General features: G+C 38.1%; 1 long non-coding RNA gene across 1 annotated transcript in view; it reads left to right on the top strand.

Annotated features, from left to right (window-relative positions):
* LOC144380248 (uncharacterized) overlaps window positions 1–25,147 on the top strand; it is an 882,993-nt gene that overhangs the window by 143,864 nt on the left and 713,982 nt on the right. Inside the window, exon 2 of the long non-coding RNA XR_013444222.1 lies at window positions 2,460–2,511. This is a non-coding gene — a long non-coding RNA (uncharacterized LOC144380248). The remainder of the gene's footprint in view (window positions 1–2,459; window positions 2,512–25,147) is intronic.

The following is a 25,147-nucleotide window of genomic DNA, read 5'->3' as shown; positions in this document are numbered from 1 at the left end:
TCTCCTTCCTCCTTCTTTTCTTTCTATAATGTTTAAGAAGTACATTCATATAAATTATTTTCTTAGATACTTCCTTGTACATTACAAGACAGGTAATAAGGATTTATTATTAATATTCTCACTTTATAGAGTAGGACATTGAGACCCAGAGGATGAAATGATCTTCTTTTCTCTATTAGAACTTGTCCATGAAGAAAAAATAGAACTGGCAAGATTCAGTGATATTTATATGTCTAAACAAGAGACATATAATCATTTGTGCCAGGAGAAATCAAGCCTGGGACCTTGACCTCATTCTCACTGAGCTACTAGCTCTTTGGAAATATAAGGCAGTGAATGGTATGAGAGAATTAAAGTGCATCCCAAATGTCTAATGTGTTACCAGACTGAGAAGGCCCAGGGGCAAATGTGGCTCATTCTATGACTACGATATGAGTTATATGTCATTAGGAGCCCTCGGAGAGGATTTATAAAGAAACACACTCCATGTAGTTAGGAGCAAACCCTCTTCCTTATTCATTGTTGGCTGTTTTTTAATGTTGAGGGAATTGATGCTTAGTCTAAAGAAGCTATAAATGTGTTTGAGGCATAGTAGAACGGAATCCGTGGTTCTTCAAGAAGCATGATAAATTGCAGGCCCTATTAGCCTGGCTCTCCTTGATCAAAAGGTGTGTCAAGTTGAGCTAAGGAAATGAGCCACCATGGCCCAGTGTGATTATGAATTTGGGGTTTAACAGGCTTTACTGAATCATATACAGCTTTAAGAGAGATCTCTGTCTGAGGCCTGTGCTATCAAAAAATGTCAAAAATTGAGTCACATAAAATACCAGGAATATCAACTAAATTCACTCTACTTTCTATTATAGTTAATCTATTCAAGGAGGAGCTGTATTCTCCTTCTGAACAGTTATTCATTTAGGACATATTTCATAAATCTTATGTACCTTGTGTCTGTCAAGTGCTAAGGTTAAAATGGACGCATGTGGTCCTTGTCCTCAAAAATCTTACAGTCTAGATTGAAACGGGTAAAATAATAATACAGGAATACAGGCAGACATTAGATTGAATCTTGATCTGTCAATGCAAATGTGACCTAAAGTCTCTGGTCTTGGTTTCCTTATAAATGGGTACATATTACCTCCTATAGAAATAAAGCTAAAGAGGGATGCCTGGGTGGCTCAGTCGTTAAGTGTCTGCCTTCGGCTCAGGTCATGATCCCAGAGTCCTGAGATCGAGCCCCGCATTGAGCTCTCTGCTCCGCGGGAAGCCTGTTTCTCCCTCTCCCACTCCCCCTGCTTGTCTTCCCTCTCTCGCTGTCTCTCTCTCTGTCAGATGAATGAATAAAATCTTAAAAAAAAAAAAAAAAAAGAAAGCTAAAGAGACAGTTTCTCTAGAGTGCCTGTCATGTGGCAAAAATTAGGATATCAGATAGCTTAGTACTTTTTCTGTTCTCCACCACTCTGTCTTGACACCTTCCTCTCCTTCCTCCCTTGCAAGTGATCAAGAACTGAAAGCAAAACTTAACTCTAGCAGGTGGGAGGAGTCACTCTGCCCACATTCTCTTATTTTCTCTCCAGGCTGGGATTCATCGGCTAAGTGGAGGATGTGGGATGAAGCACAGACATGCCCATCTTAGAGGAAAGAAATATTTTCCCTCAAAGGAAAATAATCAACTTAAATCTAGGGAGCATTAATGCATATACTTTTTCAATCCAGGAGAAATCTTTCCAATCATCTAGCTCAGATGTGTATCAGAATCACCTCAAGGACCTGGTTAAAATGCATGTAAAAACTCTGATGCAGTAAATCTCAACTGGGCTTTCTGTTTAAAAAATGTTCACCACGCTGGCACATTCATATAATAGATTCAGGGCTAAAAAGAAACAAGCTATTAAGCCATGAAAAGACATGGAGGGACCTTAAGTGCATGTTAGTAAGTGAAAGAAGCCAATCTGAAAAGGCTATATACTATATGGTTCCAATTCTGTGACATTCTGGAATAAGCAAAATAATGGAGACGGTAAAAAAGATTAGTGGTTGACCGGGGTGGAGTGTTGGGGAGGGATGAATAGGCAGAGTACAGAGGATTTTTAGGGCAGTGAACCTGTTCTATATGATATTATAATGGTGGATACATGCCATTATACATTGTCCAAACCCACAGAATGTGCAACACCACAAGTGAACTCTGATATAAACTATGGACTTTGGTTGACAAAAATGTGTCAGTGTTGGTTCATCATTGGTAACAAATGTACCACCCTGGTGCCGGCTGTGGGTGTGGGGGAGGCTGCATGTGTGTACCTGGAGGGGGCATGTGGGAAGCTCTATATTTTCCCTCAGTATTGCTGTGAACCCCAAACTACTCTAAACATTAAAGTCTTTTAATTGGAACAAATGTTCACCAGATGATTATGATGCAGAGACCAGCTGAACTGACCCCATGCCGTCCTTTTCAGATGCAAATTTGAGAAGCAGAAGAAGAGAGAAGACGGAAAACTCCGTGAGTTGGTGAGTTAAGGGGAGGGGCAGCAGTATAGAATGGAAGCCTTCTCACTCCTCTGTCAGGGCTCTTTCCTCTCTTCCCCCACCCTGTGGGGAAGGATCCTTGCAATGTCCCCCAGCGGTCCTGTGTTCTGGGTAAACAAAGAATATGGCTCAGCTTTATAGCTGTCTAACTCCCTTGGGAGCTAGGGAAGGCGTGCAGCTGATTCCTACCCCAGTAATCGTACCATTAATTGCTTCTGAAGTCAGATTAGTAGGAAAAAAAATTCTGACACTGGGGAGACTCTTTAGGTTGACCGGGCAAGACTGGAATTTTTTCCTCCATTTTCTGAAGGGCAGTTAGCATATTATTTTACCTCTTCATACATCAATTTCATCAACATATGCAACATGTTGCATCCTTTTTTTCTGTTTCATAAAATTGTTGGGAAGATGAAGGTGCTGCCTCTTTTCAAAGGGCGGAGGGGCTGACAGTTCTCGTAAGTGGACTATATGCCCAGTACCATGAAGGTATCTTTAGACATTATCTCGTTGCAAAATTACTGCAACGCTCTTTCTACTGTAATTGCTCATCTGCGTTATATGGGAAGATGTCAAGGGTCAGTGAAATTAGTGCACATTGCATCAGGTTGCAGATAGTAGCAAAGCTCAGAGTTGAACTCAGTCTCTCTGACTCCAAAGCCCAGGATCTTTTCTCTGAACCATGTTGCAAAAGGAGTTGTAAACACAGGAGGTCTTACTACTGCTCTTGGAGATACATCCTCCAGAAGAGGAAAACTGACCTTTTCTCGGCATACCTGAAAGGTCTATGCTGTGGTCCACGGGAAGTTCTTTATACTTCTCAAAATTCATAACGAGAATGAGAAGTTTGCCTGGAGTCCATTTGGTAATTTATTTCAGGATGTCTGGCACGGGCAGCTCCTGGGATGCATATCAAGCAGGAAGTGAAGCCTGTGGACTGAATAAGCAGCCGAGGACAGAAGCGGTAGATCCGCCTCAGACAGGGCAGAGGTGACTTGGCATCAAACCAGCCAGCACAGCGCCTGTCATTCCTGTTCATTTGGATGGTTATTAAATGTATTGCTTTTTCATTTTGATTTTTTTTCGTTCTGGCACAGAAGAAGGATATTTATCTCATGATAGGATTTTAAAGCTGAGTGTCAGGTTTTGGGTCTCTAAATGCCACTCCAGTATTAACATCACAAAATACATTATATTTCAGTGTAGGTATGAGAGATGCAAATCATACCAGAGACCTGGAGTTGTGAATAAAGGACTTGGAAGCTCTTTGCTCTCTAATGTGATTCCCGAGTTCATGTTGTATTTCTGCTGGACCGGGAAGACATTGACACAAGGGGAGAAATACCTGATAACGGAGGGCCGACAGTTCACTGTGGAGAAATGATTAATATTGCACCATCAAAGTGGGATGGATAAATGAGGATTTGTCAGAAATGGAATTTGGACTCAGAATGGCCAGTGTCTAAGTTCTAGGTCTTTCTTCCATCCACCAGCTTTGTCACCCGAGGGAGTTTTAATTCCCCCAAATGTAAAACTGGAACATCAGGAGGATTCAGTGGGGTAAGGCATGTAAAGTATTTCAGTGCTGGGCACTCAGCTGGTGCTTCCAAAACACGGGTTGCCTTTCTCCTCAGTTCCATTGATCAGGGCTGATTGATGTGGCTAACAAGGAAAATGAGGAGTTTGTTGTTTTGATCTGTGTATTTTCTTTCAGACCCCTCAACTGGCAGAGATACCTGGGCTGTGCAACCCAGGAGAGCATAGGTGGAACACGGAGTCAGGTGGGGCGATCAGGAACAGAGAAAGGAGAAACTAAGTTGTTTGGGTGTGTGTTGTGGGGGATGAGAAGTGGACACATAGGTGGAGGGTTGAGATGAGAGAGTAAAGGGACGCACGAGGCGGGTAGGGACAGAATGCAGGATCTTTTATAGGCTCTAGTATAACTGTCTTGGATGGGAATCAAAGAGACCCCCTCAGGATGAGGACAAAAGGGTCTGTCCTTACCTATTGCAGTTTGAGTTGTATTATTTGCAGATATTTGACCATCATGCCTGAAAGCTTAAATATCCCTGCCCCAGGTTCATAGCTTCAGACTTGAACCCTCTCCCTGTATTCTTAGGTTTACCTAATTCCAGAGTATTGGTTCCTTTTTTCTCCCCCCTCATCCTATGCAACTGCTTTCTCTTCTCTAGTTTGGCCATTATTCCCCTTTTTGGATATGGCCTGATACCTACTCTTTGATCCCATCTACTCCCGCTCCCCTATGTAAACCCTCAAATGAAGGAGCCCTGTCTTCTGAAACCAACCAAGCCTTGCTTCACTTGACTGCAATCCCTTGCTGAAATGTACTCAGCTCCCTGTAAAGGAGAATCTGAAAGACTTCTCCTTTACCAGCCAAAGAATCTTGATATGGTCATTGAACTTTACAATCAGAACACACTTTACGGCCTCAGCTTGTTTCCAGCGGTAATATGTTTGAAAAGGCATATTAAATTACAAATTTGTTTTCCTCTCTTAATCCAAGTGTCAGTGCAGAAGAGAAACAACGTAATGTGGAGAAATAAAATGAAATAATTAAAAAGTTGCAAAATGTGAAGCCACTAAGATAAAACCAAGCAGGCGCATTGGAGATAATGGTTATCTGTTTGCAGTAAACATGAAGTGAGAATAATTCATGACTTGTGATAACATTCAACTGAAAGGAAGTAAATTAGATGTAGACAAGCCTGGGGGAGGCTTCCAAACACCTGCAGGGCCAGACCTTACAAAGAAAGGGAGGGTGGGGGCAGGATCTTATCTTTATCAGGTAATTGAAACCATGCTTTCTGTTAACCGTAGGAGTTTAAAATGGAAACTGGAGTCAGGAGGCACTGGGAGGCGGGGGAGGGACACCGCAAAGATCACCAGAAGCTATTTGGGTTGGGGAACTAAAGACTCACTAAGGTCTGCTCTGTGCCAAATGTCTTTACGTGCATCATCTCCTGTGACCTTTATGACAGCCTTGTAGAGTGTGATGAGCAGTCCCATTTCTCATGGGGAGAGAGAGAGGCTCAGATACAGAACCTGCCCAGGTCTTTGTAGCAAGAAAGCAGGGAGCGGAGATCAAAGCTGAGGTGTGCCTGACTTTAAAGCTTTGTTCTTTCTAAATACGCCATGCTATCTCATAACTGCTGAATAATATTGTGCCGTTGAGATCCGAAAGACTGTTACAAATTCTGGTTACGGCCGGGCCAGTACCCTAAGCATTTCTCTGTTACTCATGGGTCCACGCACACACTGTCCTAGCCCCACACTGAGCTGCTAACTTTATATATCTATTTGGGTGTCCCACAAACAGTCAGATTCACCTTATCTAGAAATCACTAAAGCATCCTGCTCTGACTGTCATATTTTGCCTTCTCTGCCCATTTCTTTAAGTCAGAAATTTGAGGTTTCCCTTGATCCCTTTCTTTCTGTTAACCCCCCATTCAGTGACTCTCCAAGTTGTTACCAATTCTGCCTCCAAAATGTCTTGATTTTTCTTTGCTCTTCACTCATTCTATCCCAGTTTGGTTCAGGCTAACATCCCCTCCTACCAAAAGCACTTCAGCATACTCTTCACTGATCTTCCTGTCTTCCATCCCCTTCCCTGACTCCACTTTCCACATCGTAGGCACAGAGATAACGATAAAATACAAATGTGTACAAACCTCCTTTCCTTTAGCATCAAGTTCAATGTCTTTATGGCTCTGAATATGAGAGATGTGTTAATCTTTCTTATCCTGGGGGAGGGTAATACAGTGCCTTGGACGTTGTAGATTCTTGCTATGTGATCTGAATGTTTGTGTCTTTCCAAAATTCATATGATGACATCCCAATGCCTGATGTGATGGTATTATAAGGTAGGGCCTGGGGAGGTGCTTAGGTCATCAGAGAGGAGCCCTCTTGAATGTGATTAATGTTCTTACAGAAGAGACCTCACGGAGATCCCTCACACCTCCTACCATGTGAGGACCCAGCAAGAAGGTATGAGCCAGGAGGAGGGCCCAAAATATGACCATGCTGGTGCAGTGATCTTGGACTTCCCAGCTTTCAGAACTATGAGAAATAAATGTTTCTTGTTGATAAACTACCAAGTCAGAAAAACAAAAAATAAACCACCCAGTCTATGGTATCTTGTTATAGCAGCCTGAAAGGACCAAGACGATACTCAACAAAAAACTTTGTTTAGTTAACAAAAAAGAAAAAAAATTAAATCGAGAAAAATCAGAAGACATATTCTCATATTTTCACCTACAAAACATAACTGTAAATATTTTGGTATATTTCCTTCCAGTCTTTCTTACATGCACAGGCTTAACAATTGGTATGTGCTAATGTTCTACTGCAAATTTCTCACTCTTTTTATAGGCAGACATTTAAAAAAGTAAGATTATTACATTACTAGGAGGTTGATTCTGCCTCAGCCCATCAACCTAAACATCAATACTCTGTTTGGAGAAGCTCGGGTGTTGGGATGTTCAACATTTATTTTATGTATACCACCTGCTAGACCATGTGTTAGGTACATGAGGAGGGAAAGAAAAATAAAGCTTAGTTCTTGCTCAAAGCACTTATGTGCCCTTCATGGGGAAGGATGGTTCACATTCATATTTTATGTCCCAGGAGGTGACTGTCTAATGTTGGCTTAAGCTTGTTCTGTTAGGTTGAGATTATGCTCTTAAAGCATCAGAAAAGGAAGTTAGGTCCACTTAAAAAGTTTCACCAAGGAGCCAGTTTCTCAAAAATAAAAAGACAAATAATCCCTGCAGATTAGCCAGTCTCTGTAAAATAATTTTAACACAATATCCAGCTGATCATTTGGGAGGCAAGCAAGTCAGCTGGTGGGGAGTGAATGTTAGCTACTTGGTTGTCATGGAAACTTTTCTTCCAGACCAGGAAAAAGGCAGTCACAGGGAAACATGCCATGTAGAAAAATAGCCCATTTCTCCATGATCTATTCTCTCTGTTGATCACAAGTCGACATCCTACTGGGGCTGGAGTAGAGAGAAATGCAGGCATCCTAGTCATACAGAGGAGAGGAACGTTCCCCTTTGTGCAGAGAGGGACCCAGGGGACATGATTTGAACAAGAAGTGCACAGATAAAAGTTGGAAAGCCAAGGTCATAAATTTATTTAATTTTTATTCTTTTTTTTCCTTTTACTGTTTTTCTTTTTAAAAATGATTCCTTGCAAGTTGTTAAAAGGCTTACTCTCAGTCACTCACAGATGCTGGGTGAGGAGGACTGTTGATACGAAACCTTGACTAGCATTTGCAGTGCTGACTCAAGACACATCACAGCATGTCTTGCTCAGAAATGAAGTCTTTGTAACCTGTTCAGCCCCAATGGAAAAAGCCAGAGTTAAGTCCTGATGGTTAAGATGATCAGTTTTATGATAAAGAGTCTTTCAACTGCACATAAGTGTAAAAATGACTTTTAAAACTTGATCTAACTTGGTTAATATGTTGTTTACAAATGCCTACAATTCTTGCTAATCTCTCTCCACATCTGCCCCCAATTAATCTGAATTTACATAATCTTAATAAAGTAGTTTTTAAAAAGGTAGAGTTATACACCCCCAGCTACATATCCATCTTCAGAATGCATTATAGCTATTCCTTTACATTTCCAACTCTCTCCTAAATTGTGAGCTCTTCAAAGCTGTGATGGTGTCTTGTTCATCTTTGTAAACTTACCATCAGTGCAGTGCTCAGTTCATAAGTGTTTGATTCATCAAGCAAATTCTGTGTACCGGTCTCTGGGATCTATTGGTAAACAACACTTATTCAATGAATGAGAGGATGGGTAGATGGATGGGTGGGTGGGTGGATGGGTGGATGGATGGTTATATCCAGTGTTTTCTTGGCTTCCCATGTTTTGGAGAGCTAAATAATTATTTCACAAGAACAAAATCCACCACACAATTATTTTCCTGGTAGCAGCTTTCTAGGCTGCAGAAAACAATTAAGATCGAACCTCAGTAGGGACAACTTGACAAACCATCATCATAGGATGGTAAAATTTTAATCTGCTTCCCTTTTTTTTTAAAAATCTCAAATCTCTCCTTCATAGGTTAAATGAGATCTGCTTTTCTACTCATTATATATTGAGTCGTTAGTAGTTTTTCCAGTCTACATTTCTGTTTGTACACAGAGACTTGTCACTGTACGAAGAATTTATTTCTCTTGCTGAGAGTCATGTGACAATAATTCAAAATATCTTCACTGTTAGATTGCTTTCTTTGACTACAAGATTCCCATTTCTTTTTCCATTCTCTTCCTTGTATACTGAGCATGCTCATAATCTTCTCAGACCATCAGTCTTCTTTACCTTTATGTCATTTTTCTGCCTTTTCACACAACCTAAATGATTTTGTCTTTTTTTTCTTTTCAAATTTTTATTTAAATTCTAGTTAGTTATCATACAGTGCAATATTGGTTTCAGGAGCAGAATTCAGTGATTCATTCTACAACCCCCAGTGCTCATCCTAACAAATGCCCTCCTAATGCCCATCATCTATCTAACTCATCCCCCACCTACCTCCCTCCATCAACCCTCAGTTTATTCTCTATTGTTGAGTCTCTTATGGTTCATTTTCCTCTCTTTTTTTTTTCTTTTTTTCCCTCCCCCTCCCATATGTTCATCTGTTTTGTTTCTTAAATTCCACATATAAGTGAAATCATATTAAACCATTTCATCTTGACACCTCCTCATCCCTTTGTTTATTCATGATTCCTGCTCTGCCAAACCTTAGCCCTTGTATGATTTATTCAGTTCTTTTCCCAAGTTGAAAAACATTTCTTCATTAATTTTCCTAGTAATACTTCTGAATAGATTCTATGTATTAGGAATTGGGCATTGGAGACAGGGAGTTTAACATGATTTGAACACCTCTGTCAAGATGCTCAGAGTCAAATACAGAGATTCTTAATCTAGGAAAATGAACTTCCTGAAAGTATATGCAAAATATTGGATATCTGAACGCCCCCATTCCGGGCAGAAGGTCCCTATGTTTTACAGAGTTTTCTCATGAATGATATGGACAAGGAAATAAACAATGAAATTTCAGTGTGCTAAGAGCTACTTATGATCTGGTTAAGAATAGGAAGCCAGTGAAGTGTGCTTTGGTAGGATCAGAGAAGGCACATTCTTAGAACTTTATTGATTGAATTTACCAGAATTCACCAGCAACCTAGTAGCAGCTGGGACCTCAGTGACTCTCAGCAACCCTTCTATTTTCCTGCTGACTTCTTTCTATTCACTTCTTGCTTTACCTATCTTCTTGAAAGGGTTACTACCAAGCCCTGGTAATTTCATTGAAAAATTAAAAGGACCCGAATTGCAGAATCTAAAAGGTTCTTAAAATAGTAACTACTTGGAACTAACATTATCTGAAAGGTTTTAGATATTAGAATATCTAATTCTAAAGGGGAAAAGCCTCTAAAATAAACAAGTAAACTTCTGGGGAAAAAAGAGGAAACACCGTTTATAAGAGAATATTTTGTATGTTTTGATTTCTCCTTTATTACTACTTATCTTCTGGGAGTCTACAAGGTGCTGAAAATGGCTGTGGGTTGGGAGGGGAGTCTGAGTGTCTGGAAGCTAACAACTATATTACCTTATTTATTTTTCATACTTTTTTTTTTTAAGAGGGAGAGAGACTTTGTGAGCAGTGGGGAGGGGAAAAGGGAGAGAGAGAGAATCTCAAGTAGGCTCCCTGCTGAACAAGGAGCCCGACTTGGGGCTCAATCTCATGACCCGGAGTTCATGACCTGAGCTGAAATCAAGAGTCAGACACTTAACCAACTGAGCCACCCAGGCACCTCTATTCCTCATACTTCTTAAAAGGTGCCTGGATTATGAGCCTTGTGCAAAGTCCTGCAGCTAACTAGTTGTAAACTAAGGTTGAAACCTGGGTCTGCACAGTACTACTTATATTCTCTACATCATCTTTTTTTTTTCTTTCCAGCTTTATTGAGGTATAATTGGCAATTAAAAATTGTATATATTTATGGGGAATAACTTGGTAATTTATATATGTATACATTGTGAAATAATCATCACAATCAAGCTAATTAACCATATTCATCATCTCAGTTACATCTTCTTTTTTGTGTGTGTGATGAGATCATTGGAGATCTACCCTATTAGCAAGGTTCAAGTATAGAGTACAGTATTGTTAATTATAGTCACCATGCTGTACATTAGATCCCAAGAACTTCCTCATCTTATAACTGAAAGTTTGTACCCTTTGACCAACATCTCCCCTTTTCTCCTTCCCACCAGCCCCTGGTAACCGTCAGTCTGCTCTCTGCTTCTATAAATTTGGCTTTTTTAGATTCCACATATGAATGAGATTATGCAGTATTGTCATTCTGAGTCTGGCTTATTTCACTTAGCATAATGCTTCAAGGTTCATCCATACTGTAACAAATGGCAGATTTCCTTCATTTTAAAAGCTGAATGATATTCCATTGTATGTCTATACCACATTTTCTTTATCTGTTCATCCAGTGATGAACATTTAGGTTGTTTCCATAAGTCATTTATTGTGAATAATGTTATAATGAACATGGGGGTGCAGTTATCTTTTCAATATCCTGATTTTGGTACCTTTGGATAAATACCCACAAGTGGGATGCTGGATCATATCGCCTTTCTATTTTTAATTTTTTGAAGAACTTCTATACTGTGTGCATTTAAGGAGCAGTCACCTCTTTTTGCCTTAAAGGAAGGGCTTCAGTAGGAAACACCTTGTCCTGCAGGTGGATGCAAGGGCACCAGCTGTGTGAAGTGCGTCATCTCTGGCTTTGGGGGAGTGGCACAGCAGGGTAGAATCCAGGTAGCTCTGTCAGCGATGTCAGTGTCAGCAAACACTGCTGGGTTCCTAGGTGGCCAAGACTGTGGGTGTCCAGAGCCATGGTGAGGGCTGCTTGGGCCCGTGGTGGTGGAGTCTTTTGGGGGTCTCACTTTCTTTATCCCCCATGGAGGGGAGAAGATAAGTGTTAGACTAGGAGATGGGGTGATGCAGGTAAAATGCTTCCTAGGCTTTTTCATATCCAGTTGTTGCTGCCTCTTCTTCCTACTCCAGAGTTCTCCCATAGCTATTTTCACTGGTCGGTAGTTGTTTAATCATTGTTTTTGCAGTGGGGGTGGGGGTGGGCGTGGGGAAGCATCGAGACCTCCTAGAATGCCATCTTGCTGACGTCACTTTTCAAGCTGCCTTCTAAGACAACAGAGAAGCCACCCTTCCCCCAAATCAAAGCCAAAGTCAAAGGCTTATTTGCACATTGTTAATTTAAGAATGTGGTCCCAGAGAACAGGTATGAGGAATCGAGGTAGCAGAACAGGGCAAGATGGACTGTTAATACAAGGATGTGTAACCAACTTTGCTAAGGATACAGGACAGCTGGTTTTTTGGGGCCTTTTGAAAATCTTAATGAGTATCTCAAAACCCCTGTCTGAAGTAACAAGGGGTAGGAAGGTGCATCCCAGGTTGTTCCTGCATAAGTGTTGAGCACAGCATCAGAGATACCTGGAGAAGGATGAGAAGTGTGCTATCAGATTGCATCTTCATGAATCTATTCATGTTAGTGGTTGGAAAAAGAGATGAGGGTGATATGAGTTGAAGCAGTGCAGAAGAGATGGTCAGTGTGGAGGGGATGGGGATTAAAGAGTATGCTTATCATGATGAAAAAAACAACATGATAAAAAAAAGGAAAGATGTTTAGTTTGGAAGCAAAATGAATAATGATAGCAGTGACAAACTTCTCTACATTATAGAAGTGAGTAGAATTAGAAGTCAGGGAGCCGTTTTGTGTGGGTCAAAGTGGGTCAACTTTATGAATGCACTAGGTGCCTGGGCACTACGCTGACATGTGTTGGAATCAGTGAGTCTCTAGTTTTTAGAAGTTCCTATTGTCTGTGCAGACACAGGGCTACATCCTCTAGGAAGTTCTGCAGCTCAGAAAGCAGTGAGACTGTGGCCTGAGTGACATCTGATTCTTTGGAGGGCCATTAGGATATCTTAGTCATTGGGGTCTTTGCTTTTTTTCCCCCTATCGATGTCCTTTGTTTTTTTTCCCTTCAAATGGAATCTAATTGGCAAATGAAATCTTATGCAGAACTCTGATATGTTGAACTTAAAATGAAGTTGTTCCCCTGCTTGAAACAGGTAGTTTTTAGATGTTTGGATGCTGGAGAATGGAGAGGAGGGGGTATGGGGACCCTCATCATGTCTCTTTTGGGTGCCCCTGAGGTATTTGAAAAATCCACTAAGAATTAATTGAGCAGTTAGAGAATTCTTGCCTTGGGGTAGGGGTTAAGGATTCTGACAATCTGATCTACAACATTTAGAGCCAATTCCAAAATAAGAGCTCCATGAAGGCAGTGACATTGTTATATTTACTTGTGTATTTCTAGAACTTCTAAGAGTGCTTGGTACATGCTAGGTCTCAGTGTTTGTTGAATGAATGAATGACTGCCATGTTCAAGGTGTTGTGCTGCTTTTTATTTTCAGTAAGTTGGGAAAAGCTAGTTTTGATTTGTCAATACCCTTTTTCTTAGTCACTTTGTCACTGTCACCATTTGTGAAATGGATGGCCACGATTATAAGACCAGTCTATTAGCCTCAAATCAAGCAGTACTAACTGACTTTGGAGAATCAAACCCATGACATCAGTCTACTGAGAAATATCCTTTAATTGAGAATTAATCTAACCCTGACATCGAAATGACTGGGGATGAATTGGATCCATGAAACTTGGAGCCTGAAAAAGAATAAACATGTAGGGGGATAAATTTGTGAGATTCTGTGGAGAAAAACTAGATGTATTTAGTACAGACACAATGTTAGATTTTTTTTTTGACTCCTATATAAAGAAACATAAATAAGTGAATAAGTAATACCCTGTATTAAAACCATGGTAAGGGACTGGAAGTTCTAGAAAGTCTGTCTGTTAGAAAGCCTTGATTGGTCTTATAACACTAAAAGTACTTGTGTAGTCATCCAAAACAAGTATTTTTCTTGCTTGTTAAATGAATGCTTTCACATTACATATTGCCATATAGCAAACATACTCTCTGTTGATGATGTTAGCAACAATATAGTTACATATATTGACAATATTTGAATTACTACCCAACTTCTGGCTTTCTAGAGAGAATGATTTATCCAGTGAGGATGGCAAATGGCAATTCCTGGCAGTTATCCTAGCACTGGTGGGTTTACTGTAACATAGCTCAGGATTTGTTTTTCATATCCGAAGAGGAAAATTACCTTTGTATATTACAAAGGCAATGAATATCAATTTGTAATTGGAAATCCTTGCCACCGAACCAGCTTATATTGTACTAATTTTGGGCGGAAAATTGTTTCTACAGTGGTATGTTTAACATTGGAATGGCTCATGCAGGATCTCTCAACAGTGTATTATAATCCTGATAAAGTCTCTTGTGGAATCAAACTTATTCCCTCATTTTACATTATACTTATGCCGTTCTTTTAAAAATACAATTTATTTTTCGATTATAAAAGTAATACTTGTTTATTATAGAGAAGTAAGGGAAAAGCATAATCCTAAACACCCAGGGACAATCATTGCTTTCATATTTCTAAACTTTAATTTGTTCTGATTATACAAGTTAAACATGTTTAGAGAAGAAATTTAGAAAATTTAGACATGAAGAAAATAAAGAAATGTAATCACCCACAATTTCACCAAGAGATGACTACTTTGAATATGTTGGTCTGAGTACTTATCTAGATTATGTATTTGCATATAGATATTTAAGATACACATTTTATTTCTAATTAAGGGAACCATACATATTATTATAATTTTTTGTTATGTTATATCTTTTGTTCATTTAATACTTCATTTTCATATTTCTAGACCAATAAAATTATTTTATAACACTACTTTTACTGAATCTATAGAAATCTATCACATGACAATTTATTTTACCAATCTTTTATTATGGGGATTTTATATACAAATCTCTGAAAGATTTCTTCACTCAATCTTTCCACCTAATCTTAGTTATAATTTTTGGATAACTTACTACAATTAAAATTTCTGTTCAGGAAAGTGGAACAATTTTCGTTCCTACTGAGAGTATATGAATTGTCTTGTATACTGCATATAATCATGCTTGGGCATTACCTAGAATCACACAAATATTTGTTACTGTCCTGATCAAAAAGGGGGATCTCATTGTGTTAACACCATTTGGTTGGAAGGAACAGCTATGCACTTACATTACTGGTGTAGTGAGGATTTTGTGAGGAAGCTTGTGTTAACTTGGCCTCATAGGATACTAGAAAAGCCAAGCACCAAGGAGCCTGATGCTGAGTTGGATAGAGGGTGGTTTTTCAAGATGAAGTACAACTCTAGCTATCAATTATCCTCATCTTCTGCTTTTAGTAAGAGAGCTTTTTTTTTTTTTTTTTAAGATTTTATTTATTTATTTGAAAGCGAGAGAGCGCACAGCAGGGGGAGCAGCCGCGGGAAAGGGAGAAACAGACTCCTGGCTGAGCATGGAGCTCAATGTAGGGCTCGATCCCAGGACCCTGGGATCATGACTTAAGTCGAAGGCAGATGCTTAACCGACTGAGCCACCAAGGCGCCCCAGTAAGAGAGTTTTAAAAAATATTTTAACCTTTTATTTTATTCTTAAAACTTAAAAACTCAGCTTTTATATGCAGTATTACATGTAGAGTAGAAAAGACTAAGAAAGAGGAATTCAAACAACGTGACAGCAGAAAAATAAATACCTCAGCTAAAAAAAAAAAAGGACTAAGGACCTGAAGAGACATTTCTCCAAAGAAGACCTGCAAATGGCCAGCAGGTATATGAAAAGGTGCTCGACATCACTCATCATCAGGGAAATGCAAATCAAAACCACAGTGTGATATCACCTCACCCTTGTTAGGATAGCCATTACCAAAAAGAGAAAAGACGAGCGTTGGTGAGATGCCGAGTAAAGGGAAGCCTTGTGTACTGTTGGTGCAATGTCCAGTGATAACCACTATCATGGAAACATTATGGATGCTCCTCAAAAAATTAAAAACTGAACTATCAGATGACCCAGTAATACCACTTCTGGGTATATATCCAAAGGAAATAAGGTCTCTATTTTCATGAGATATCTGCAGCCTCATGTTTGTTGCAGTGTTATTTATAGTAGCTCAGATATGGAAACAATCTAAGTGTCCATCAACAGATGAATGGATAAAGGAAATGTAGTATATATGTACACAATGGAATACTATTCAGCCATAAACAAGGAAGAAATTCTTTCATTTGTGAGAACATGGATGATTCTGGAAGACATAATGCTAAGTGAAATCACCCAGACACAGAAAGAAAAGTACTACATGATCTCACTTATATGTGGAATCTAAAACAGTTAAACTCACGGAAGCAGGGAGTTGAATAGTGGTTATCATGGCCTGGGGTGGGTGGGGGAAGCGGGGAGATGGGTACAAACTTTCAGTTATAAGATGAGTAAGCCTGGAGATCTCAGGTACAGCATGGTGACGAGAGTTAATATTGCTGTTTTGTACACTGTGTTGCATTTTTACAAATTGAAGGTTTATGGTAACCCCGTGTCAAGCAAGGCTATTGGCACCGTTTTTTTTCCCAACAGCATTTGTTCACTTTGTGTCTCCGTGTCACATTTTGGTAATTCTCGCAATATTTCAAGCTTTTTCATTGTTATTACATTTGTTATGGTCCTCTCTGATCAGTGATATCTGATGTTACTATTCTAATTGTTTTGGGGCGCCATGACTTACGCCCATATAAGACAGCAAATTTAATCGATAAATGTGTGTTCTGACAGCTCCATGAAACGGCTGTTCTCTATATTTCCCTTCCCTGGGGGCTCCCTATCCCCTGACCCAACAGTGTTGAAGTTAGACCAGTTAATAACCCTACAGTGGCCTCTAAGTGTTCAAGTGGAAGGAAGAGCCGTATGTATCTCACTTTGAATCAAAAACTAGAAATGATTAAGCTTAGTGAGAAAGGCATGTTAGAAGCCAAAATAGGCCAAAAGGTAGGCCTCTTGTGCCAAACAGCCAAGGTGTGAATGCAAAGGAGAAGTTCCTGAAGGAAATAAAAAGTGCTACTCTAGTGAACACACAAATGATAAGAAAGTGAAACAGCTTTGCTGCTGGTATGGAGAAAGTTTGGGTGGTCTGAAGAGAAGCTTAAACCAGCCACAGGATTCCCTTAAACCAAAGCCTGATCCAGAGCAAGACCCTAACTCTATTTAATTTTCTGAAGGCTGAGACAGGTGAGGAAGCTGCAGAAGAGAAGTTTGAAACCAGCAGAGGTTGGTTCATGAGGGTTAAGGAAAACATAAAAGTGCAAGTGAAGCAGCAAGAACTGATGGAAATGCTGCAGCAAGTTATCCAGAAGATCTAGCCAAGATAGTTAATGAAGGCCACAACACTAAACAGATTTTCAATGTCGATGAAACAGCCTTCTAGAAGACTTTCACAGCTAGAGAAGAGAAGTCAAAACCTGGCTTCAAAGGACAAGCTGATTCTCTAAGGGGCTAATGTAGCTGGTGACTTGAAGTTGAAGCCAGTGCTCATTTACCATTCCAAAAATTCTAGGGTCCTTAAGAATTATGCTAAATTGACCATGCCTGTGTCTATAAATGGAAAAACAAAGCTCAGATGACAGCACGTCTGTTTATAACATGGTTTACTGACTATTTTAAGCCCACTGTTGAGACCTGCTCAGAAAAAAAGATTACTTTAAAAATATTACTGTTTATTGACAATGCACCTAGTCACCCAAGAGCTTTGATGGAGATGTACAACGAAATTAATGTTGTTTTCATGGCTGCTAATATGACATTCATTCTGTAGCCTGTGGATCAAGGAGTCATTTTGACTTTCAGTTCTTATTATTTAAGAAATACATCTCATAAGACTATAGCTGTTATAGGTAGTGATTCCTTTGATGGATCTTGGCAAAGTAAATTGAAAACTTCCCGGAAAGGATTCATCATTCTAGATGCCATGAGGAACATTTGTGGTTTATGGGAAGAGGTCAAAATAACAACATGAACAGGAGTTTGGAAGAAGTCGATTCCAACTCTCAACTATGACTTTGAGGGGTGCAAGACTTCAGGGAGGAAGTCATGCAGATGTGGTAGAAATAGCAAGAGAACTAGAATCAGAAGTGGAGCCTACAGATGTGACTGAATTGCTGCAATCTCATGATAAAACTTTAACAGACGAGGAGCTGCTTTTTATGGATGAGCAAAGAGGGTAGTTTCTTGAGATGGAATCTGCCCCCAGTGAAGATGTTGTGAAGACTGTAGGAATGGCAACAAAGGATTTAGAATATTACATAAACTTAGTTGGTAAAGAAGTGGCAGGATTTGATAGGATTGACTCCAATTTTGAAACAGGTTCTACTGTGGGTAAAATGTAATCAAATAGCATCACATGCTACAGAGAAATCATTTATGAAAGGAAGAGTCGATCAATGTGGCATACTCCAATGTTGTCTTATTTTAAGCAATTGCCTAGGTTTATACATTGTTGTTTTAGCTATAAAGCTCTTGCACACTTAATAGACCTACAGTATAGTGTAAACCACTTTTATATGCACTGAGAAACCAAAAAGTTCCTTTCACTCACTTTATTGTGTTGTTCATTTTATTGTGATGGTTTAGAACCAAACCCAAAATATCTATATGTAGTAGGTAGTGTGAACTGAATGGAAATGTTCACTTTTCCTAACAGCAGTCCTCAGCCAGCCAGTTACTTTCATAAGACAAAAGTTCTGATATGATTTTCCATCAAATTATTGCAACCTCCTCAAAAAGAGATTATTTTAAAAATTGTTATTAGAAGTTTACCCAATCTTAAATACCCTCAAAACTTAGTCATATAGTTTTCTTATTTCAGTATAATGAATTCAGATTTTGTTTTTCTGATTACCTGGTATATCATCGTTATTGTTATAAATTGAGTGTTAGCTACCATCATGATTTAATTGAGAATCTTTGTTATGGCTATTTAATTATCAAGAAAGCAAAGAAAATCATTATTTAACTTTAATAAATGAAAATATATGAGTGAGAGTCAATTAACATTGCAAATAAAAGATATGCATTTTGATTTTTATAGATAAAGTATTTTCTGTGTAAGAGTTTTCCACTTAATGGGCTATTTGAAGGAAGATTGATATCAATTAATATGTCTATTAAATGCCACTATTTTCAAAAGTGATCTGTAATTATCTTGCTGTAGGCTATTTTGATAAATGTGAATGAAGTATCTCCATATTTCCTATACAGCTAATATACCAAAAATTAAATTGGGCATTCCTTTCTTATGTAATTTTCATCTAATTATATAGCCATTAGATATATCTCTCAAATGCTCAGTAATTCTCTCTTTACAATCAACTTAAGTTTAATTAAAAGCAGTGATGAACTTGCTAACTCTGCATTAACTGCTCACTTGTGATATAAAATTAATAGCAGGTCTAAATTATTTTAAGTGATTTAAGCATTTCCAGTATACTCTCCCAACTTCAAAGTTGCTTGATTCAAACAAACAGGAAATAAAACATAATGTTAATTAAATATTTTCTGTTAAATAATAAGTTTGCATTTTTATTTATTTTAATCTTGGAATACAGTATATTAACATTAAGAAATAAGAAATCTAATGACTAGTGGTTACATAAAATTTATTCAATGCTATTTACCTATAGTGAAATGTAATTTAAAATAAAAAGGAGGGAAGCCAATTTTGCTTTGAATTTTTGTCAGAAAAAAATAGGCCCCTCTGTGGATGGGGTTGTTATGGAGTTTGTCATTCTTCTTGTCTCTGTAACTTGTTTCTATGGTCATAGCTGATTGGTCTTGGAGGTCCAGTTGACCTATGAAACAGTGTAGAACAAAACTGTGACCAAGAGGAACATTCATGATGCTCTGAGCCAATAATATCATCTTTAAATAATAAAAAACAAACAAACAAAATAACTTAGAATTTAGCTGTCAACTTTGAATTTATGTTCAGTAAAATATCTTTCAAAATTGAAGGTAAAATAAGGACTTTCAGAAATACAGAAGCTGAAATAATTAATTACCAGCAGACCTATATTATAAGAAATGCTAAAGGAAGTCCTTCAGGGAGAAAGGAAATCACATTAGATGGAAACAGGACTTTACATAAAGTAATAAAAGCATTGGAAATGGCAACTACATTGATAAATATACAAGATTATTTCCTTATTTTTAAAATTGCTTTACAAGATTATTGATTTTTAAAACAAAAATAAAACAGTACATTGTGGAATTTGTAACATGTAAAAAAGAAATGTATGACAAAGGCTGAGTAGAGAGAAATAGAAGTATACTCTTGTGAGGTTTTAATTCTTCATATGGAGTTGATAAATGCACTATATATATGATACAATATATATAAATGTATATTTATATTTATGTATTTATGTATATATGTATGTATATATGTATATATGTATACATATAATACAATATTTATATAAATACAATATATATATAATGAACCACAAGGCAACTGCTAAAACAAAAAACCCAAACCTAAAAGACAGAGATTGTCAGATTGAATAGGCAAACATTATCCCATTATATGCTGCTATTAGGAAACACAATTTACAAAGACAGAAATAGATTTAAAATAAAACAATAGAAAAAGATATACAATGCTAACACTAACCAAAAGAAAGCTAGATTGTCTATATTAATATCAGATAAAGTAGGATTCAGAGCAAAGAATATTATCAGGGTAAATGAAAGTCATTTCATAATGATAAAGGGGTCAGTTCATTAGGAGGACATAACAACCTAAATGTTTAAGCGTCTAATAACAGAGCTGCAAAATATATGAGGTAAAAACTGGTAGAACTGCAAGGGGAACTAGACAAATTCACAATTATAGTTAGGTATTTTAATATTTCCCCTCAATAACCGACTGAAAAGGAGGACTAAAAATCAATAAGGATATGGAAGACTTATTGTACTAATCAACCACCTTGATCTAATTGACATTTATATAATACTCCTCCTAACAACAGTTTTTTTTTTTTTTTTTTTTTTTGAGTTGTTGAACATTTATCAGGTTAGACCAAATTCTGGACCATAGAACTAGTCCTGATAAATTTAAAAGGATTCAAAACATACAATGTGTGTTCTCTGACCATGTAGGAATTGAATTACCAACCAATGACAGAAAGATACCTGGAAAGCCCTCAAAACTTGGTAACTCAATTACACACTTCTAAATTACTCATGGATCAAAGAAGAAATCAAAAGGAATATTAAAAAGTATTTTGAACTGAATGAAAAGGAAAATGCAACATCCAAAACTTGTGGCATGCCAGCTAAGCAGTACTTATGAGGAAATATACCACACTAAGCACCCAGACTATGGGGTGTGTGTGTTGGTAGCAGCGAGACTTTTGTAAAGCTACAGTAAAGATAATTATTGGCATAAAGATAGACAAATAGAACACTATAACAGAATGGAGAGTTTGGAAATAGGAGTGTACTTGTGTAGGTATACATGACCATATAACATTAATTATAAATGACTGGATTTTATGATATATGTGTGTTTTGTGATGATACGAGCCTAGAAATGTAGTTAGGGGTCTTGCGTGTTTTTTTTGGGAAAGTTCAAATATATTTTCCTGAATGTAATATAGTCCTTGAAAGATACAAAGGGAGAGTAACAGGATAAGATTTTTTTTTTAAACATCAGAGAGAAATGGTATGGAAAATGGATTATAGAAGGGTAAGATTTGATTCAGATGGTATACTTAGGAGGCTGTGAAGTTGAGGAAAGGAGAGGGGTAGGTTTAAGATGTAAGAGGATAGAACCAATAGTCCTGTCTGGATGATTTCATGGGTGAAGGGGGATGGAGTAAGAGCATCAAGGACAGCTTACAGATTTCTGTCTTGGAATTCTGAGCTGATATCAATGCCATTCACTGGGATAGGGAACTGGAGAATGGGTAGGTCTTGGAGGGCTCTTAATGATTCTGGTGTGAATTTTTTGAGTTTGAGATTCTTTGGGGCCTCCTAAAGGGACTACCTTCTACTCAGAAGGATTGTTGGGACAAAAGGTCAGAGGAGAGGACTGGTAAAGTGGTAGGTGTTCAACATTTGTATGGAAATTGAACCCATAGACTTGAAGTTTCACAGAAAGAATGTATAAAATAAAAGCATGGAAAACGTAAAACGTGCATGTGGAAAGTAACAGAGTAACAGTATTTAAGGGATAAGCAGAGGAAGAGAAGCTACTAAGTGAATCTAGACTTTATTTCGGAGGTACCCAGGGGCATAAAATGAATTTGGTGTGTGTGTGTGTGAGTAAGGGCACTGCATAGGGAGCTTGTTTTGAACCTATGTTTCCATCAAAGCACATTGTTTTTACTCAGACTATACGTTTATGGGGGAGGGCTGTTGAAGATTAATAGAGTCACTCTTTCTTGACCACACTAAGACAGACTCATTAAGGAGACTAAGAAGGTAGAGTCAGAGATAAGAAGAGAGTGGACATTGGTTATCAAATGGTGGAGAGCGGCAAGTAAGATAAGGACTGTAGTTTGTCAGGTTGTCCACAGGAAACAGATTGAGCTCTCAAATGGGTTAATTTGAGGAGCGCTTAATAAAGAGGCTGTTTACTAAGATGTGGGGGAAACTCCATGATGACAGTGCCTCTCACCGGGGCTAGTAAGCGAGTGAGGCCGTGACTGCTCCTCAGCCTAAATGGGCAAGAAGAGGGAGCAGTTACCAGAACCTGGCATGAGGGAGCTCTGGACTTTGTTTGAGGGGCTTCGCAGGGTGAGGATGGAGGGGAACTATCCTGACACTGTCTTGACTCTTCCCCTACTCTTTTGCATGTGCTCTCCACTGGCCAAGCCCAATCAGAAGCAAGGAAGTCTGTGAGGTAGTCCATACAGATAAGCCTCTGGTGCGGAGCAAATTGGAGGAGAGATGGGAGTGGATCCCAAAGGAGCAAACAAAATGCACACAGCACAGATTGAGAAATGTTTATTGGAATTGATTATAAGAGGTCACTGGGGACTCTGGTGAAAGAGCTTTCAGCATAGCAGTGGGGCAGAATGTAGATTGTGAAGAATAAATTGGGGATGGAACAGGAGTGAAGAGGAGGAGCTACTGTTAAGGGAGAGTTTGGGGGCTGACTGGAAAATTAATTTTGGGTAGTGTATGGCAGATATGAGTCAAGGTGGCAGACCCTTATTCATGATTATATGCTGAGAAATACAAGGTTACTGACTCAAACTAGTGCCTCAATTTCCCATGATCTCTTTCCAGTTTTCCAGAATTGTGAAGAGGATAAAGCCCAGATCAACATAAAGAGGCATTCATTAGGACCAGTCTGTAAGAGGATATATGTGCATGAGCTCTCACACACTGTCTCCCTCCCTGCATAGGAGAGAGTCCACTTGACATGTTGTTATAACCTCAGTGCCTAGTTCAGTGTTTGAAACATAGAAGGTGCTCAGTGAAAATTATTGAATACAAAAAGGTTCAAATGTTCAAGACCCACTGAAACACTCCAAAAGCATAATCTGACATATGAACATGATTTGGTTATATTTAGGAAAGCTAAAAAAGCCATTTATAGCCCCATCCCTCTTCAGTATATACTCCATATCTCACTTTTACCATCTCTTCTGCACCTTCAATAAGTAGTTTCCTTAAATGAGTTTTAACACATCTTATCAGGAGAGAGTTTGATTCTTGTTTGACAAGTCATCTCAACTGTGCATGAATGCTGGACAACCTCTCCTGTGAATTTAAGTTCATTGCTAAGCTTTTTCTCTTCATGAAGTTCTTCAGAAGGTTTTATTGGTGATTTTTCTCCTCTATTTAACTGGTTCCATTCCAATCTGATATTACAGTGTTTGAGTTCTAAGACTGAAAAATATTTCCTGGCCATAAGTGGGTAGAAAGTTGCTTTAAGTTACTCTATAACCATCTGGTTCTTTTGTTTAAGAAATAGTTTGAAACCAACACCACAGAAATACAAACAATAAGAGAATATTCCAAAAAACTATATGCCAACAATTTGGACTACCTGGAAGAAATGGTTAAATTTCTAGAAACGTATAAACTACCAAAACTGAAACAGGAGGAAATAGAAAGTTTGAACAGAATAATAACTGGCGAAGAAATTGAATCAGTAATAATAAAAAAAACAAAAACAAAAAAAACCCCAACTCCCAACAAACAAAAGTCCAGGCCCAGATGACTTCACAGGTGAATTCTACCAAACATTTAAAGAAGAGTTAATACCTCTTCTTCTTAAACTATTCCAAAATATAGAAAAGGAAGGAAAACTTCCAAATTCATTTTATGAGGCCAGCATTACCCTGATACCAAAACCAGATAAAGATACCACTAAAAAAGAGAACTATAGGCCAATATCCCTGATGAACACAGATGTAAAAATTCTCAATAAAATACTAGCAAACGGAATCCAACAATACATTAAAAAAATCATTCACCACGATGAAGTGGGATTTATTCCTGGATTGCAAGGGAGGTTCAATATTCACAAATCAATCAGTGTGATACATCACATCAATAAGAGGATAAGAACCATATGATCATTTGAATAGATGCAGAAAAAGCATTTGACAAAGTACAACATCGATTCATGATAAAAACCCTCAGCAAAGAATACCTCAACATAATAAAGGCCATCTATGAAAAACCCACAGCTAACATCATCCTTAATGGGGAAAAACAGAGCTTTTCCCCTAAGGTTAGGAACGAGACAAGGATGTCTACTCTAACCACTTTTATTCAACATAGTACTGGAAGTCCTAGCCACAGCAGTCAGCCAACAAAAAGAAATAAAAGGAATCCAAATGAGTAAGGAAGAAGTAAAACATTTACTACTTGCAGATGACATAATATTACATATAGAAAACCCTAAAGACTCCACCAAAAAACTGCTCGAATTGATCAATGAATTCAGTAAAGTCGCAGGATACAAAATCAATGTACAGAAATCTGTTGCATTTCTATACACCAATAATGATGCAGCAGAAGGAGAAATTAAGAAAACGATCCACTTTACAATTGCACCCAAAATAGTAAGATACATAGGAATAAACCTAACCAAAGAGGTAAGGACTTGTACTCTGAAAACTATAAAACACTGATGAAAGAAATTCAAGATGACACAAAGAAATGGAAAGACCTTCCATGCTCATGGGTTAGAAGAACAAATATTGTTAAAATGTTTATGCTACCCAAAGCAACCTACACATTTAATGCAATCGCTATCAAAATACCAACAGCATTTTTCACAGACCTAGAGCAAACAATCCTAAAATTTGTATGGACCCACAAAGACCCTGAATAGCCAAAGCAATCTTGAAAAAGAAAAGCAAAGCTGGAGGCATCACAACTCCAGACTTCAAGTTACATTTCAAAGCTATAGTAATCAAAACAGTATGGTACTGACACAAAAACAAACACATAGATCACTAGAACAGAATAGAAAACCCAGAAATGAACCCATAATTATATGGCCAATTAATCTT

This window comes from Halichoerus grypus, chromosome 15 (assembly GCF_964656455.1).
Source record: "Halichoerus grypus chromosome 15, mHalGry1.hap1.1, whole genome shotgun sequence".
Taxonomy (NCBI): Eukaryota; Metazoa; Chordata; class Mammalia; order Carnivora; family Phocidae; genus Halichoerus; species Halichoerus grypus.
This window is presented reverse-complemented; position numbering and strand designations above follow the sequence as displayed.